This window comes from Parasteatoda tepidariorum, chromosome 5, assembly GCF_982258835.1.
Source record: "Parasteatoda tepidariorum strain Cologne lab strain chromosome 5, Ptep-v5.0, whole genome shotgun sequence".
NCBI lineage: Eukaryota > Metazoa > Arthropoda > Arachnida > Araneae > Theridiidae > Parasteatoda > Parasteatoda tepidariorum.
The window spans coordinates 115,144,018-115,163,410 of record NC_141759.1 but is presented as its reverse complement, the minus strand read 5'-3'; the positions used below and the strand labels follow the sequence as shown (position 1 = coordinate 115,163,410).

General features: G+C 27.5%; 1 long non-coding RNA gene across 1 annotated transcript; it reads left to right on the top strand.

Annotated features, from left to right (window-relative positions):
* The first annotated feature begins 10,491 nt into the window (after positions 1-10,491).
* LOC147810036 (uncharacterized) lies at positions 10,492-16,604 on the top strand. Its single transcript, XR_015433562.1, has 3 exons — positions 10,492-12,350; positions 13,180-13,320; positions 16,380-16,604. It is a non-coding gene; the product is annotated as an uncharacterized LOC147810036 (long non-coding RNA).
* The last annotated feature ends 2,789 nt before the right edge of the window (positions 16,605-19,393 follow it).

Here is a 19,393-nt window from a genome sequence, read left to right as displayed (position 1 = left end):
TTCTAAATTCCAAAATTTATTTTTTATATTCTTTTTTTTATAATAAATTTTTATTGCAATTAAAATTCGCTTTTTTCAATTGACAAATTCAAGATGAATTTTTGTTGCCTATCACATGCTATAAGGGTGATAAGTCATATGTCTACTTACACAAAAAATGTTTTGCAATAAATATTTTTATAAATATTTTATCACTTAATTGTTAATATCAATGTACGACTAATAAGCTTTGTTTCAGGTGAAATTAATAAATATCTTAGAATTTTTTAGGTCAGTTAATAGAAGTGCTGTTATCTCGTGTTGTGTGTAATAAGGGTCATAAAGGAGAGCAACCAATCAATGTTTAGAAAATTCACCAACTTAACATTTCCTGAATCAATATCAAATGTTCTTGAAACTTATTGGGTAAGTTTGATAATCATATTCCAACATACTATCATGTATTAATCGAATTTTGTTTACCGTAATATTATGTCTTTTTTTTTCAATTAATCGGTTACCGTAGCAAAACAAATGGTCATCGTTAAACTGTGCTACCGTAAAGTGCTCGACTTTGCGCGCAGGGCGCACAGACACAAAATTGCAACGGAAAAACGAATTTTTCCGAAAACAAGGTCACTTAACCTTTTATTGCATATTCTTTTTAACCAAGATATGAGTATTTAAAATTCCAAATACAGATAGTTAGTTAGATTAAAGTTATTGGCGAGTTAGTTAGATTAAAGTTATTTAGTAATATATATATATATATATATAGGGGAGAGTCGGGTAGCACCGCCCAGCGGGTACCCCCGCCCACAGTCAATTTCATGTGTATAGAATATTTTTTCAAGTCAATGGGCCATCGGACATTAATTGTTATATTAAAAAAAGATTATTTTCAAAGTTTCAAGTATTTATGCAGCTGGTAACATGGTAAGCAATAGTTTTGAAAATATGTTGAATACAGAAGTCATGAAATTAAGAAAAATTGATTGAATGTTTCGATTAAACTTCATTTTAATACTAAAATAATTTTTTTTATACATACAGCATTAAAGTATGTAGTCTTAAGTTTAATTTGCACAAAGAAAGAAGTTTGTATGTAAAAAATTGTTCTAGTAATTACAAATTTACAAAAAAATTGGATTTCGGGTAGCCCCACCCAGTTACAAAAATTGTGTTTTTTGGCTATTTTTTCAGGTGTAAATGAGAATGACCAATGTATTGACAATAGATAAACCTTATTTATCATTTTTATCACAAAATTATCTTATTTATTGCATATTTATATACTTTTAGTGAATTCTATCATTTAATAACAACAAATGTCATACCTTTTATCATTATTAATGTATATTAATATATTATAATATTAATATATATTTATATTAAATATTTAATGAAAATAATTTAATTTAAGTAACAATAATTAATAACAATAGTTGTTTTTCAATATAAACTTATTTGGTTGATCTCTTTTTATAAACATATTATAAAATACTTCTTATAAAATTACAAATTCACTTTGTATTTTGATTGCATTCAAATGCTTCTGTAGATTGATTCGTTAACAAATGAGTGAAAATAAATAAGTAAGCAAATAGCTTATCATAATATTTATGATTGCTTGATATTAAATTTAATTTGGATATATCAATTACCAATATGTTTTAATATTATATGAAACATAAATTTATCTATTTAAAAATGCAAAAATTTATATATTTAAAAATGCAAATTAAATATTTTTAAAATGTAATTGATATATCCTAATTAAATTTAATATCAAGAAATCATAAATATTATGATAAGCTATTTGCTTACTTATTTGTGAACAAATCAATCTACAGAAGCATTTGAATGCAATTAAAATACAAAGTGAGTTTGTAATTTTATAAAAAGTACTTTATATTAAGTTTATAAGAAGAGATCAACCAAATAAGTTTATATAGAAAAACAACTATTGTTATTAATTATTGTTACTTAAATTAAATTATTTTCGTTAAATATTTGATATAAATATATATTAATATTATAATATATTAATATACATTAATAATGATAAAAAGTATGACATTTGTTGTTATTAAATGATAGAATTCACTAAAAGTATATAAATATGTAATAAATAAAATAATTTTGTGATAAAAATGATAAATGAGGTTTATCTATTGTCGATACATTGGTCATTCTCATTTACATCTGAAAAAATAGCCAAAAAACCCAAAATTTTGTAACTGGGCGGGGCTACCCGACACATCTTGAAAGGAGCTAAAAAACATGTTTTTTTAAATTTCTATTTTTTTAAGTTAAACTATTCTTTTTTTGGTTTATTCTTTTTGCATTATTTAACTAGATGGTAAAACTATAGAAACATACAAAAATATTGATTATTACTCAATATTATACAGAAATATAAGCAAAACTCCTTAGGTGGGCGGGGCTACCCGACTCTCCCCTATATATATATATATATATATATATATATATATATATATATATATATATATATATATATATATAAGCCCAAAATATTTGTTATATCAAATTTTATATTAATTTATTCGTTAATATTATTATATTAATTTGATATATTTATATTTATTCCATATTTTAATACTTACTGACGATAGATTAGAAGAAACATCAGTGTTTGGAGTATCGGGCAAATATATACTGAGCAATGGCACTTGATCTTAAAAAAACATCAGTGTAGGGTATACCGGGCAAATGTATACCGGGCAGTGGCAGTTAACCTTAAAAAAACATCAGTGTAGGGTATACCGGGCAAATGTATACTGGGCAGTGGCACTTAACCTTAAAAAAACATCAGTGCAGGATATACCGGGGAGTGGCACTTAACCTTAAAAAAACATCAGTGTAGGGTATACCGGGCAGTGGCACTTAATCTTAAAAAAACATCAGTGTAGGGCAGGGGTGTCAAACTCGCGGCCCGAGATGAACATTTTTGTGGCCCAGTCAATACATCCGAAGCAAAGTAAAAATAATTTGGAAATGTGAATTAGAAGCGAAACCAGCATATAAAATTATAATATACTTTATTTATAAACTATACGGATAATTTTAAATTGTACGCACGAAAATGTAAAATTCTAATTGGCTGAAATGGAGTCCGTTTCACATTAAGCTGTCAATTAGACAGTACATATTCAGGTTTATCCTACTACAGTGAGGTAAGTTGGTTATCTTTTACCAAGGTTCTCAAACAATTCTGGAATTCGAAAGAAGAAATATGTAAGTTTTTACATACTAAAAATGAAGATACGAGCTTGTTCTCCGATTAAATATGGTTGCAAGATTTATATTTTATGGTTGATGTAACCAAACACTTATCCGATTTAAATTTGTTGTTACAAGGCAAGGATCAGATCATTACAAACATGTTTGACATAATTAAAGTATTCAAATATAAACTATTTCTTTGGGAAAGGCGACTGAAAAATGAAGATTTAACGCACTTCCCAACGTGCAACAAGAACAAATACAAGAACAAATCCAGTCTAGATGCTGCTGCATCGTAGCAAAAATAAGCAGAAAAAAATTTCAAATCTTAGAACCGATTTTGAAACAAGGTTTAAAGATTTGAATTCTTTGAAAGACAAGTTTTTTTTCCTCGATTTTCTCAATTAATATAGACTCAGTACCCAGTTATATGCAAATGGAAGTGATTGAGATTTAGTACGACTCAAATTTGAAGGCAAAATTTATTGATGTGGGTGTGCCTGAATTTTACGAATATTTACCGCACGGTTTGAAAATACTCGAAAATTCGCATATGAAATTATTTAGTATTATAGAATTATTTTAATTAAGTACTTACCAGTGAGAGCAATTATTTTCTGTTAGGAATGGAAACAAGTCTCCTGTCCGAAGCCGTATTAATAACGCTGACGTTGGGTCAATTTTGAAAGTAGTTTCGGTTAATAAAATTTCTCCCTAAAATAGTAAAGATAGTAGCAGAGAAGAAATGTAAAGTATCAGGACGTAAGCAATAATATAACTTTATATATGTTTATTACAATGTACTATTCATAATAAAAATATTTGTTTCTATGAACATTGATTTTTTTTGCGGCCCACCTGAAGTTAAGCATTGTTTATTTGGCCCAAGTTAGCTTTTGAGTTTGACACCCCTGGTGTAGGGTAAACCGGGCAGTGGCACTTAACCTTAAAAAAACATCAGTGTAGGGTTAAAATATCGAATAAATGTAATTATATCCACTAATAAATTCATATCAAATCGAATGTAATAAATATTTCGAACATTCGCCAAAGCATATCTGTGATTGTCGACATACACCGGTGAGGGTCCGAATGTACAAGAATGTAATGAAATAATCGATCTTTCACCGACGTATTTGGTGTTTGTCGACATTCATCGGTGAAAGTCAACAACCACCGATTTCGGTCTTTCGCCGTTACATATATATATATATATATATATATATATATATATATATATATATATATATATATATATATATATATATATATGGGGTGATTCTCACGAAATATGACAATTGACAGTCTTTTACTCCAAGATCAAATACTATACTACTAAAAGAACTTTTTATAATTTTTTTTTAATAAATAGCATTGCTATTAGCATTTTAAAATGTAAATTTGCACTGGCATTGGCTGTTTTGTATATTTAAAAAATTTAATTGAATATCAAAATGTCATTTTCCTGGTATGTCACAAACAATATTTCCAATAATAACTAGCTTATTTTTCAATGTCTATTTTTTTATCTCAACATTTGTAAGCATTTCTAGAATATATGCCGGGTAGGGGGTATTATTTCCAAAAACTTGGTTGAAAATAATTTTTTCTGTCAATAATTTGTTTGTCACATGAAAATCAGTCATTTTCCTGGCCACTTTCTTTTAGTAATTAACCAAAAAAGAGTCACCAATCTATCTATTTTGCGGGTTATCTATTATACTATTATTATTTAAAATCTATCAGGTTAAGCGATTGATTAGAATACCCTCCATACTTTTGACAGTCCATAGGTTTTTATGTTGCCATTTTCCAGTCTTCCTGAAATCATTCACATAAACTACATAAATTGCAACCTGAATTATTTCAAGAAATCCTGTTTTCTGCGGAAAGTAAACTTCTTAGACTGAAATGTTTAATTAAATGCTGTAAAATGGCTAATTGTCATTTTCCTGGCTTCTGACTGCCATCAGTTACCAGAATTTTTTTTAAACAGTATAACGTTAAGAGGGAAAGCAAATATTAACCTAATACCCAGTTAAGATTGTAATATCCTTGTATATAATCAAAGTTATTTATTTATTTAATGATTGATTATTATAAACAATTTTATTCTGCACATATCAACAACAAAACCACTTTTGATTCTTTTAACAGTGGATAAAGGAATTAATTTAAACAATTCATTATCCATAAAACACAGATAGTTGAAATATAAAGGATAAGCTAAGAATGTAATAAAGTTGTAAAATAAAATGATTTGAAATAATTTAAATTTAAATAATATAATAAAACAATTTCCGATGTAAATTATTATAAACTTAATTTTACTAGGTTATTTTAAGACATGGGGCCTAAAAGCAATCAAGGAAAAATAAGCTGAGAATAAAAAAACGAAGCCGAGAAGAAACTGTATGCTCAAATTGTTCACATTAATTATTTTTGGAATTTATTTACATAAAAAGTTAAAATTAGCTTTTCAACTCTGTCTTTTTGAGTTTCATAAGTTGAGTTGCTTACTATTAGCTTAAAATGGCTGTTTTCTTCACTTCTAATCTAATATATCATTTTCCTGGCATTCAAAATTTGGTGAATTCTATTTTTATTTTTTTTCTTGAGCAAATATCTATTAATTACACTGCTGTCTGTAAGATATTAATAAATGTAACTAAATAAATATAGAAAAAAAATTAGATTATTTTGAAGACTTATTTGACGAAAAGTTTTTTTCCCGAATTGTCATGTTTCCAAAGAATAACCCATTTATATACAGAGAGAGAGATAGCGATAGATACAGAAAGATTCATATATATATATATATAGATAGAAATAGAGATGAATATCCCGTGATCCATATTTAAGTACGTGTTTTGCACTTAAGTGGCATTTTTTTTCTTCATCTTACAAAATACAGCAATTTTTTTTAAAACCAAAATTAAATGGATTCTGAATTTACGTTGGTGGAGCAAATATAAATGAGACCTTTCTAATAGCAGCATACAACGATTTTCATTATCATGGTAACAATAAACTTTATCAAGAATTTAAATAATTGTTTGGAGCTGTTTAGTTCTCATTAAGTTCTTTTTTTCTTCTTTTTTTTTAGTAACTTGAATCATAAGTTAGCGGTAACGTTTCTAATGCAGTTGCAGAGCACATAATAATAAAGTTTTTAACGAGAGGAAATGTGTAATGTACTGACATCTTGAGCAGATTACAGGCAAACTTTGGCCACGATATCCTGTCTAGAGCTCAAGTATGCAAGCGGCACATGTTATTTAAACAAGGCCGTTAAAAAATTGAGAAATAGTCTCATGCTCTTTAACCAAGATTGAGTCATACGACAGACCTTATTCATAAATAATGACCGACGAGTACAAGAAATTAGTTCTGTGACAAAGATGAGTTATGGAAGTATGCAAAGCATAACTCATGACGATTTGGAATATCGAAAAATCTCAGCGAGGTGGGTACTTAGAATTTTGAACTAAAAAAAAAAGTATGCAGAAGAAGAAGTTTGTCAAAAACCGAAGTAACACAACAAAAGTTTCAAATATTTCACTGGGATACAGTTCAACATCCTCTATATAGTCTGAATTTGGCACTTTCAGATTACCATTTGCTTAGAAAAATTAAAAATTTTTATGAAAACTTAAAAAACTCAAAAGTTGCAACAATCACTGCAATAGTTGATAGAATCAATCACTTTAAAAACCATAATACAAAGAATAAAGTGATTTTAAAAATTATTACTATTAAAGAAAAAATCCTTTATTTTTAGAATCAAGTCAATAAATATAGCCAACAAATTAGTTGATAGAATGAAGGAAACAAACTTTTGAACTTCAACGGCATGAAGTCGTTTATGTGCTCATCACCTAGGGAAAATGAGGAAAATACTTGATTCTTCTGCACTCAATTAGTTCATTCAATTTAGTTAATCTGCAAATTATCTTGATATAGATTCTTGACTCCGACATCCTAGTTTTCTTAATGTTAGGAAAATTAAGAAGGCGGTGATAAAAATAATCTATTGAAATACAATAATTATATTTCGTTTACGACATTAAGATGAAATGATTACAATTTAAGGATCTTTAATTTTCCCTCAGGATATAAAGAAAAAGAAGCAAGAAGCCTTGTAAAGACATCTAACAGTCATTAATGGTAAGGTAAGGTAACTATCGGTAAGTTTTACTAGCCTAAAAAAAGTAAGGGTTTTATTTATTCAAGAAATGGTATGATTCTGTTCTTTGTAAAGGTAAGCTTCCTAATAATACTTAATTATAAGGTAAATTATTTATTTATCCTGAATTTCTGTATGTATGATATTCAAAGTAATCCTAAGAAGGTAGAGTAAGTAATCTAATATTGCGTTTTTTCTTCAGGGTAAACAAAAAAAGGGCAAAATTTTGTCCGGTTATTTTCCGTTTGGTACATTTTCGTTCGAAGGATCTCGTCACACATTCCGCAAAATTCATCATTCCTACGTCCGCGTACATGCGCCGAATATCGGTCGTTCCGTCATCTCATTGCGTTTGTGTTTCCATATTTTTGTTACTTTTTTCCCCTGTCTTTTCCATTTCTTTTCAGTTTTTCATTGTTTTCTGAGACTCTTTCCACTGTGTTGGTCCCTATTTTTTTTTCACTTTTCTGAAGTTTTACTTTTCCGTTGTGCTTTTCCCCGTTTTAGTTTCATTGTTTCTTTTCCAAATTTTTTTTGCTTGTTCTTAAAATTTTTTTCCATTGATGCATTTTAAATTTTTTTTCATTGTTTCGTTTCCAATTTTTTCATTATCTTTTTCTTATATTTTTTTCCATTTTTTCCTCCATATTTTCTCCTTGGTACTTTTTCTATATTTTTTTAATTGCTTTTTTTTCCTTGTTTTTTCTCTCCATTTTTTTTTTTCGTTGTGCTTTTTACTTTTGTGTAGTTTTTTTTTTTCATTTTTCCATTGTGTTTCTTTAATTTATTCCAGTGTATTTTTCTTTTTTTTCAACAGTTTTTCCGATTATTTCCTGTGGAGTTTTTTATTTTTCATTTTATCCCTTGTATTTTTCCATATTTTTCCTCAGCGTTTTCCAATTTTTCCATTGTTTTTTATTTTTAATTTTTTTGTTTTTTTTTCTATATTTTCCTGTGTATAATTTTCCTTTTTTCCATTGTTCCTTATTTTTATATTTTTTCCTTCGTATTTTTTTATATTTTTTTTCATTATTTTTCTTTCTATTTTTGCCATTGTGTTCTTACTTTGTGTTTTGTTTTTAATTTTTCCGTTGTGTTTTTTCATTTTTCCATTGTGTATTTTCCATTGTGTTTCTTCCATTCTGTTTTTTTCCGGTTTTTTTCCATTTTGTTTTTTTAATTTTTTCCAGTGTACTATTTGATTTTTTTCCAGGGTTTTTTTAATTTTTTTTCCATTGTGTTTTTTTTATTCTCATCATTTGTGTTTTTTTTCTCTATTTTTTCCATTGTATTTTTCCGATTTTTTCTATTGAGTTTTTTTAATTTCAAATTTATCCATTGTATTTTTCCACTGTTTTTATTTTTATTTTTTCAGTGTTTTTTTCGATTTTTTCCTGTGAGAAATTTTTCTTTTTTCCATTGTGTTTTCCTTATTTTTCTATTGTTTTTTTCCATTTTTCCGGTGTGTTTTTTCATTTTTCCATTGTGTTTGTTCCATTCTGTTTTTTCAATTTTTTCCTATGTATATTTTGATTTTTTTCCATTGTGTTTTTTGTATTCTCATCCTTTTATTTTCATTTTTCCAATCTGTTTTTTTTTCTATGTTTTCCATTGTATTGTTCCGATTTTTCCTATGGAGTTTTTTTAATTTCAATTTTATCCATTGTATTTTTACATTGTTTTTATTTTTATTTTTTCAGTGTTTTTTTTATTTTTTCCTGTGTGAAATTTTTTTTTCCATCGTGTTTTCCTTATTTTTCTACTGTTTTTTTTCATTTTTCCATTGTGTTTCTTCCATTCTGTTTTTTCCGGTTTTTTCCATTGTATTTTTTTAATTTTTTCACTGTTTTTTCGATTTTTCCCTGTGTGAAATTTTCCTTTTTTCCTCTGTGTTTTCCTTATTTTTCTATTGTTTTTCTCCATTATTTCGGTGTGTTTTTTAATTTTTCCATTGTGTTTCTTCCATTCTGTGTTTTTCCATTGTGTCTTTTTAATTTTTTCCTGTGTATTTTTTGATTTTTAATTTTTTTTCCATTGCGTTTTTCTTTTTTTTCTATTGTTTTTGTTCCACTTTTCCGTTGTGTTTTTCTTTTTTCCATTTTGTATTTTCCATTGTGTTTCTTCTATTCTGTTTTCTTTTCATTGTGTTTTTTTATTGTTTCCAGTGTATTTTTTGATTTTTTCCCATTGTGTTTTTGTATTCTCATCGTTTTCTTACATGTTTCCAATCTGTGTTTTTTTTCTATTTTTCAATTGTATTTTTCCGATTTTTCCCATGGAGTTCTTTTAATTTCAATTTTATCCATTGTATTTTTCCATTGTTTTTATTTTTTCAGTGTTTTTTCCATTTTTTCCTGTGTGAAATTTTCCTTTTTTCCATTGTGTTTTCCTTATTTTTCTATTGTTTTCTTCCATTTTTCCGGTTTGTTTTTTCATTTTTCCGTTGTGTATTTTCCATTCTGTTTTTTTTTCCATTGTGTTTTTTTAAATTTTTTCCATTGTATTTTTTGATTTTTTCCAGATTTTTTTCATTTTTTTCCCTTGTGTTTTTTGTATTCTCATCGTTTTTTTTGCATTTTTCCAATCTGTGTTTTTTTTTTAATGTTTTCCATTGTATTTTTCCTATGGAGTTTTTTTTAATTTCAATTTTATCCATTATATTTTTCCATTGTTTTTATTTTTATTTTTTCAGTATTTTTTTGATTTTTTTTCCTGTGTGAAATTTTTCTTTTTTCCATTGTGTTTTCCTTATTTTTCTATTGATTTTCTGCATTTTTCCATTGTGTATTTTTCATTGTGTTTCTTCTATTCTGTTTTTTTCAATTTTTTCCATTTTATTTTTTAAATTTTTTTACTGTTTTTTCGATTTTTTCCTGTGTGAAATTTTCCATTGTGTTTTCCTTATTTTTCTATTGTTCTTTTCCATTTTTCCGGTGTGTTTTTTAATTTTTACATTGTGTTTCTTCCACTCTGTTTCTTTAATTTTTTCCAGTGTATTTTTTGATTTTTTAATTTTTTTTTTATTGTGTTTTTTGTATTCTGATCGTTTTCTTACATGCTTCCAATCAGTGTTTTTTTCTACTTTTTCCATTGTATTTTTCCGATTTTTCCTATGGAGTTCTTTTTTATTTCAATTTTATCCATTGCATTCTTCTATTGTTTTTTCCTTATTTTTCTATTGTTTTTTTTCTGTTAGTTTTTTTCTCTCTTTTTTCATTTTTTTCTCCCATTGCGTCTTTTTCAATCTTCCTTTAGTTGATAACAATTTAGAATATCTCTAGTGCAGTTGACGATTCTTCCCTAATTCGTCACCTTACATTCCCTCTTTTTTTTTAAATGTTACAAACTTTGTATCGCGTGCTTCGTTGCTTTTTTCTTCTTTTTCTAAGTTTTTCCAATTTTTTAATGTTATCTCATAATTTTTTTTAAACAAACCTATTTTTTTCTTTCTTTTTTTTAAATAGACTGAAAAACTTTTCAGCATTTTATTAGTTTGTTTCGTTTGAATTTTTTTCCTCAATGTGGTTTATCTGTATTTCTTTAAATAGATTCATCAGTTGGTGTTTCAGTTTAGTTCATTTGGTTTTTTCAATGTAGTTCATCAGTCCCGTCAGTGTAATTTCCATTGGTATTTTCTCTTTTTGTGCGTGTGTTGGATTTTTTCAGTTTGTTTTTCCACTGATTTTTCAATCAGTGTGTTTACCATTTTTTTTTAAAACGTGTTTTACGTTTTTCCCATTTTTTGCATTTCGCTTTCCATACTATTTGGTGTGTTTTCAAATCATATTTTTTGGTATTTTCCATTGGTTTTCTTTCAATATTTTTTAATACTTTTTTTTCAGTCTGTTCAATCTTATGTGTTTTCCACCAGTTTTTCTCCATATTTTTTGAAATTCTTTGTTTCACAGTTTTTCTCAGTTTTGTTAAATTTAAGCTTTCTATTTTTTTTTACTACATCTGTTAAATTCCATCCGTGACTTCTGTCCGTGTATTTTTCAGTATTTTTCATTTCTAAGTTTTTTCATTTTGTTTTTTTCCTTATTTCTAATTTTCAAATTTTTCCTGTCAAATTTTCAAGTTATTTCTTTACTTATCAACTTTTTTTTCCTTTTTGTTTTTTTCTAGTTTTTTTTAGTTTTGGTTTTTACAATGTATTTACCATTTTTTTGTTCGTATCAATTGAAGTTCAATTGTCTGGTAGTGTTTTGTCATCCCATTTTTTACATCAGTTTCTTTTCAAAGTTTTCGTTTCTTTTCTTTTCTATGTCCAGTTTTTTAATTTTTTTTTATTGTTTCATATTAATGTCTATTTCATTGCATGCTTCAATACTAATATGGGCTTACATTTTTTACGAAATACTTTTTCATTTTTTAATTATGTGTTCTAATTTTTTATCAGTGTATTCAGTCTTATTTTTCAATTCGAATTCTACCTTCCATGTGTTTCGTTTTTCTAATTTTTTCCTTATTTTTTCTTCCTATTTGATTCAGATTTTTTTTCCAGTGTTTACTTTTCTTTTTTTCATTTAGTTTTAGCTTTTCATTCATTATGTCTACCATACTTTTCCGAAGTAATTTTCAGTTTGGTTTCTGGGTTTTATCTAATATGTTTCACAGCACTTCATTCAATTTCTCTCAAATATTTTTCCCTTCAGTGTGATTTTTCAGTATCATCCCGGTTTTTGGTTTTTGCATTCATAGATTCAACTATCCACTCCACATTTTCTCTTCAGTTTTTTTTTCGTGCTTCCTGTGATCAGAAAAAACGCTTTATTTAAATTCTAATTTATTATATATTAGTTTTTAAGGATTTGCTCTCAAATACCCGACATATAAGTGTATGCCTGACTTATTGGAATCGGCCAGATTGACTAACATTGCCTGCCTCCTTCTCTTTAAGCAGAAGAAGAGGAATTGTCGCTTTTGAGAGATAGAGACTGTAAGTAAAAAGTTCCATCCTTATTTTTCTTTGTTAACTGTTTTATACGTTGCAAATTTTAAATTTTATACACCAGTTTTTTTAATAACTTATTGGAGATTCTAGTTCTCGTAAGATCTCCAAAAAGATCTTTAAAAGCATCATGAGCAAAATTTCTTATTTCCCTCAATCGCAAAAATTATTTTGAATGTATTTTGAGTGTATCCGGGTACTATTCATTGTCAATTTGTGTTTAGTCACTTTATCTTTATGTTAAGATTGACTTTCTCTCTCTCTCTCTCTCTCTCTTATAAACTTGGTCTGTTAATGGAAATATCGGAACTCTCTTCGGGTCTCTCTTCATTAAAATTCAATTTTTAAAAAATATTTTACAGATTTTCAAAATTATTTGTTACGCTATTTTTGGTTATCATATTTAATTTATAATTTTTACCATGCTGTTGGGACATTCAACATTAAAAATAAATTTCAATTATTAAATATTTAATTTAGAAGAAAAAAAATTCAAATATTTGAATAGCTTATTTTTCTTTAACACCATAATAAAATAAAAATTTAAATTTTACTTACAATCAATAAAGCATATTACTGTGATATATAATGCAATAAAAAGATAGTGATTCCTTAAAATAATTTAGGTATTAATTATAATTATAATCACACTGAATCAAAAGTGAAAAAAAATATATAATGAAAACACTAAATTTTAATATTTTAATTTAAACAAATAATATGGTAAACTATTGAATATTATCAATTAAAATTTTTTTCACGATTCCTGTAATCAGAAAAAACGGTTGATTTTAAATTCTAATTTATAATTTTTCAGTTTTTGAGGATTTGTTCACAATTACCCGACATAAAAGTGTATGCCTGACTCATTAGAATCTGCTAGATTGACTCTAACATTACCTGCCTCCTTCTCTTTAAGCTGAAGAAGAGGAATTCTTGCTTTTGAAAGATAAAGAATGTAAGTAAAAAGTTCCATCCTTATTTTTCTTTGTTAACTGTCAACATTGCAAATTAACTGTTATTAATTAACTGTTAACATGCATTAAACTGTTAACATTGCAAATTTTAAATTTTATACACCATTCATGTAACCGTTTTTTTAAAATAACTTCTCGGAGATACTAGCTCTCTTAAGATCTAAAGGATTGCTAAACGCATTCCTTAAAAACATCATTAGAAAAATTTCTTATTTTCTTCACTCGCGAGAAAAAAAAAACTCTTAAAATGCTTCTAACGAACTATATGTACTATAATCAACTTCAATTTTTTTTATACACACGAATTTTTCCATACAAAAGGATTCTCCATCGCTTTCTTTTTAATGAAGAAAACATTTTTAAAAAGGATAAAATCCGAATTTTTTAAATCCATATAAATTCTATTAGTAATGAAGTTTTACCATTTTAAATGAATAGGTTTTCTAGTAAAAAATTTAGTTTTTATCTTTTATTACATTAATTGGTTTTTATATTGTATCACTTTAGTTTTATTTATTCATGCCAGCGAAAAATTTTAATTTATTACTTATGAATTTATTATTTAATCAAACAAGTTTGGTGGCTTATAATAAGCTGTAAGGAAAATATTTTCATTTACCTATTTGCTGATTAACTTTACTCAAAATTAGATTAAAATAAATTAAACTAAATAAATTATTCCAAAACCTCTATTAGTGTGAAAATGTGATATTTTTGCATAAATAAATAAATGTCTTAACTTTTCAGTGTCTCTTTTTATAAAAATTTTGGTTTGCCTTGTAACTTATTAATTTTATATATTTGCCTAACTTATTATATTTGTCTTGTAATTTATTAAGTTTCTGCCTACAATAATTATACTGAAAGTATTATTAGTTTTAAAATCACGTAACACGTGGTATTTGATATCAGTTCAAAATCATAAGATGGCGCTGTGCTGACCTCTGACGGAATTCCCGATTATGCCTGAGACTATATATGAATATATGCTTCAAGATTCCTGAAATAAAGAAATTATATACTGGATGCTTGAACTAATCACCCTTAGTATTGGGCTTTTCAGTACCCCTCTCAAAACAAAATAACTTAGCAAGTTGGGAGATGCAAATTAATCTTAATTCGGAGATAATTTAATATTGAGAAAATAAAGAAATGAATCATCCAACATCGTCGAATTTCTAAAGTAGGAAATATTCATAAAAATCAGGTTTCAACTACTCTCCGTTTTATTTTGGCAATCAAACAGGTTTATATTCTTTTAACCTCGCTTTCCTTTTTAAAGTGATTCGTTGGGATAGTATTTTTTGTTTCTTTCTTTACTAAAATATTAATTGACGAGCACTAACTTCAATTGCTTCAATTTTGACAAAAATTTCAAAAATATATACTGAAAGTGGTATTTACGGAACACCTTTCAAAATTAACTAGCTAACAAACAATTGCGCATGCAGATTATTTCATATTGATTGCCCTTTATATACATTTTTTAATAATTATTATTTAAGCAAAATAGTATGTAACATTAACATAACTAATATTTCAGAGAAGAGAAAAAATATCTATCAAACTGAAGATGGTACTTACTGAAAAATCAAAACTTGTTTGAATGCCTTAAAGAAACGAAAGAGTAGTTTAAATGTGATTTAGAAACTCCTAATTTCATCAGTAACTGGTTTTGATGTTTTTCATCCCATCCATTACTTTTGATTCAACAGTTTTTGATCGTATGTTTTCTTTCCTCCTCGCTTAAATAATAATGTGAGTGCACTAATATGCATTACTTCATTTTTGACAAAAATTTTGAAATCAATATTAAAGGTGGTGACTATGGAAAACTACTGCACAACAATCTTCCAAACTTTACAACTCTTTTGTATAAAATGCTTTTCAACGTTACTGCTGTTTTAAAAAAGGAATAATTAATTAATATATATAATTAGTTTTGCTAGAAAAAAAGGTTTATACGTCAAGATGAAATTTTCAGACAGCAATATTGTACTTTAAGTAGTATGTATATATATATATATATATATATATATATATATATATATATATATATATATATATATATATATATATATATATATATATATATATATATATATATATATATATATATATATATATACACATACAGGGTGTTCCCGAATTCATGGTAAAAATTTTAAAGTTAGATACCGGACTTTGTAACAATCATTTACTGTTCAGGAATGTATGGACGCAAGTGACGCGATGAGGCTGAAACAGGAGAAATAAAAAAAAAAGAGAAATTTAGTTATCGGTTGGTTGCGCAGGCCACCGTAATTGGTTGGTTGGCTGCTAAAGGAAAGTCCCATTCTCAATTACGCTAAATTCTACGATGGAAGGCTTTACGCATGTCGAAAAATCAGATATGCATTGCATGTACGGAAGTACAAATGGTAACGGCAGAGTTACGCAACGAATGTATCACGCGCAGTTTTCGGATCGACGAATGCCGGCTCACAGAATTTTTCAGCTGTTACATCGTCAACTTCGTGAAACGGGTTTTTTCTATTTCACCAGACATGAAACTGGTCGACGAACAAGTGCGCGCAGTCAGAGCCTGGAAGAAAGCATCTTGGACATTGTGGCTGATAGACACGAGTTACGTGCAAAAGCTGTTGCTCATCATGTAGGTCTAAGTCATCAGACAGTTTGTAGAATATTAAAATTAAAATCGCTGACACCCCTTCCATTTTCAGCGAGTACAAGCTTTGAGTCCAGCAGATAATCCTTTCCGCCTGGGCTTTTCATTGGGTGGTACAGCAATGGGCGCTGAAAACGTACTTTATACGGCATGTACTATTTACAGATGAGGCGACGCTTACACGCGAAGGTGTGACTTTAATACGCGCAATTCCCATGTGTAGAGTAACCGAGAATCCACACGCAACGCGACCACATGCGCATTAACGACGATTCTGTATGGATGTGTGGGCTGGTTTTGTCAACGACTTTTTGATTGGCCCATACTTACTACTGACGTGACTTAATGGCGAATGTTATCTTATTTTTCTAGAACATGTGTTGCCAGAACTACTGCAGGATATTCCAACCGAGATTCGTCACCGCATGTGGTTTCAGCATGAGGATGCGCCAGCCCATTTTAGTTGCTCGAATATCCGAAAGGGCTGCACGTGTGCGTGAAATAACTGGCATCTTTGAACGTGAGGTCAATCGCTCCACCGACGCTGTCAAGCACGTATCGGTACTGGTGAACGCAATTTTCACAAGTTATTGTAAACATTACTCTTGTCAACAACGCTTTCAATAAAAAAATTTGTCGTTCCTTTCGTCTCTTATTTTTTGTGTTTGCACCTAACTGCCTCACTTGCGTTCATACAATAAATGATACGTAATCCTATACAATAAATGATTGTTACAATGTCCTGCACCTACCCTTAAAATTTGTTCCAAGAATTTGGAACCACCCTGTATAAATATTAAGGATTTTATCTATAAAAATACCTTAAAATACTAAATTTCAAAAAAATTAAAAATTATAATCTTCAATTATTCAATAATATTATTCTGATAACTTCAACTCAAAAATCTACAGATAATAGATTAATTTTGAAAATTACACCTAATAATTTTTTTAAAGAATATTTTATCCTTCCGAGTACCAATCCACTTCCTGCATAAAATGTAAAATTCGATAAAATCCTCTCTTTACTATATTTGTTGAAAATTCCAGTAGAAAATTTTTCCAGTAGCCTTTCAAATGACTGATGCAGTAAATAAGTTAAATTCAAAAGTAAATGCTTTGCGTTTTAACTAATATTAAAAGATTTAATGAAAATTCAAAGCATTTAATTCGAGTAAAATTTTCAGCTAATTAATGAAAAACAATTCTAGAATGTTCATTTCATTGCAACAAAAAATAAAAAATATACAAAAAAAAAGTTAAACTGTAATAAAAAATGTTATTTATTTAACCCTTTGTAACTCAACAACTCTGATTTAGGAAATATTTACGCGGATGTTAGAATACATCATATTAAGCGTGTAAAAACTAATGAAAAATTTGAGATCTTAAAATTAAAAATTTATTGATAAAAAGTATTTGTTCAACATCTCCAATATCGTGAAACATATCACAAAAATTCAAATATATTTAAAACTTCATGTGAAAAATTTTGAAATTGTTGTTTTTATGGTAACAAAGTCTCACACCACATTTTTCAATCCCTCCTTAGTTAAATATGCAATCAAGGGGATTGTTGTAAAAAAATTGTATATCCTGCAATTATGTTGTGGAACAATTATTGCTAAACGCATTATAATATTGGTAGCTGCACCAAGACTTGGTTCCCTCGAGTTTGCAATATTTTCTTTACCTGAATTTGGTTCGATTTTATAGGTAAATCCAGCTCATTATAGGATTGAATTTTCATGTTTGTTGCTGATATGCAACGCGGTGATACAAAGGGTTAAATGTTATATACTATAGATTGCTCACGTATGATTATTTATGCATACGGATTAATTTAGGATTATTATTTACAATTAATTGGCACTAGTATATGCATATCTTGCTTATGAAGCCAATTCTAGGCTCATAACTTTTTTATTATTCAAAAATATTAAATATATCCTCCTATAAGGTTAAAAAATTTATTCAGAATGTTATTTTACGGAATAAAAACACTAAAATGCATCTAACTGTTAACATAATTACAAGCTGAGAAGTAAGAAAACATAAAAAGATTTAAATACAGGGTATCCGCGCACCAGGGAAGTCATGAGAAGTCATAGAAAGGCATGAATTTCGGTATTGAACAAAATTTGCCACGAAATGTCATGATTTTAACTATTTTTTTAAAAAAAACCGTAGAAAGTCGCCGAAATATTTAATTTTAAAAATGGAATTTAGTCACTGTGTTCCGAATATCTGAATTTGAAACAAAATCCCGACTCAGTAATATTTTATTAAAATATAAAATGTTTTATCAGGTTCTTTAAAAAATATGGTGTTCTTTCAAAAAATGAAAGAAAAAGCATTTTTAGAGTAAATTATCTTTTAAACTTCTGTGATTTCAGAATTTTTGTTATAATTTTTTATTTTATCAATTGCAAATTTTTTGCTGAAGCAAGCCAGTCATTGGCGAATTTGTTCCAAAATGAGAACAGAAAAATCAGGAGTATTTCTTTCCTTTCCGATGAACAAGAAAAGTTTCTTAAGAATATAATTCTGCAGAAAAAAAAAATATTTTCTTTTGTGTTTTTTTCAGCTATTTTATTGCTTCAACTCTTTCAATTCTGTTTTTTTTTTAAATTTAAAATCTAGAAATATGAAGATGCAGAGCCTAACAGCTTTGGTTATGCCTATCATTTCAATTAATGTTATTATAATGCTATTTTTAATTTATTGTTGTGTTTTTGCTGGGTGAAATAGTAACTTTGTGCAGTCATGAAAAATTCTTGGAATTAGTCTTAGAAAGTCATGAATTTGAAAATCTAAAATGTAGCAGATACACTGTAAATAGATATTGTAGAAAAAGGACTATACAGCCTAATTTTAAAAATACGTTTATAATTACTTCATTTATATCAATTGTCAAAAAATTTAAAGAAGCGGAATATTTTAAATACGGGCTCCTTTTTCTCCATTCATTTTATTATTAATCATAAATTAAGATCAAAGCGCAATCATACATTGCACAATGCATTCATACGAAAAATTTCATAACCGAATTAGGTAAATATTTGAAGACCACGTTAAGCAAAACTTTTTACGTAATTAGATTTAATAAACACAGATATTAAAAAAAATGCAAACATTTAATTTATATACAGCCGAAAGAATACAAACAATACATTTAAATACAAACTATAGCTGTTCACATCCTTTAATTTTATTCTGTCAAAAATAGAACAAGCGTGGAATTCGAAAACTAATTCTTACAGTAAGGAAAATATTTTTTTTAAATCTATTTTTTAATTTTTTATCTGAAGGTTCATATACTTTGTTTATAGTTGGTTATGTGAATTAAGTACTAATGCGAGTAATTGAAAATGAAAAAAAAACAT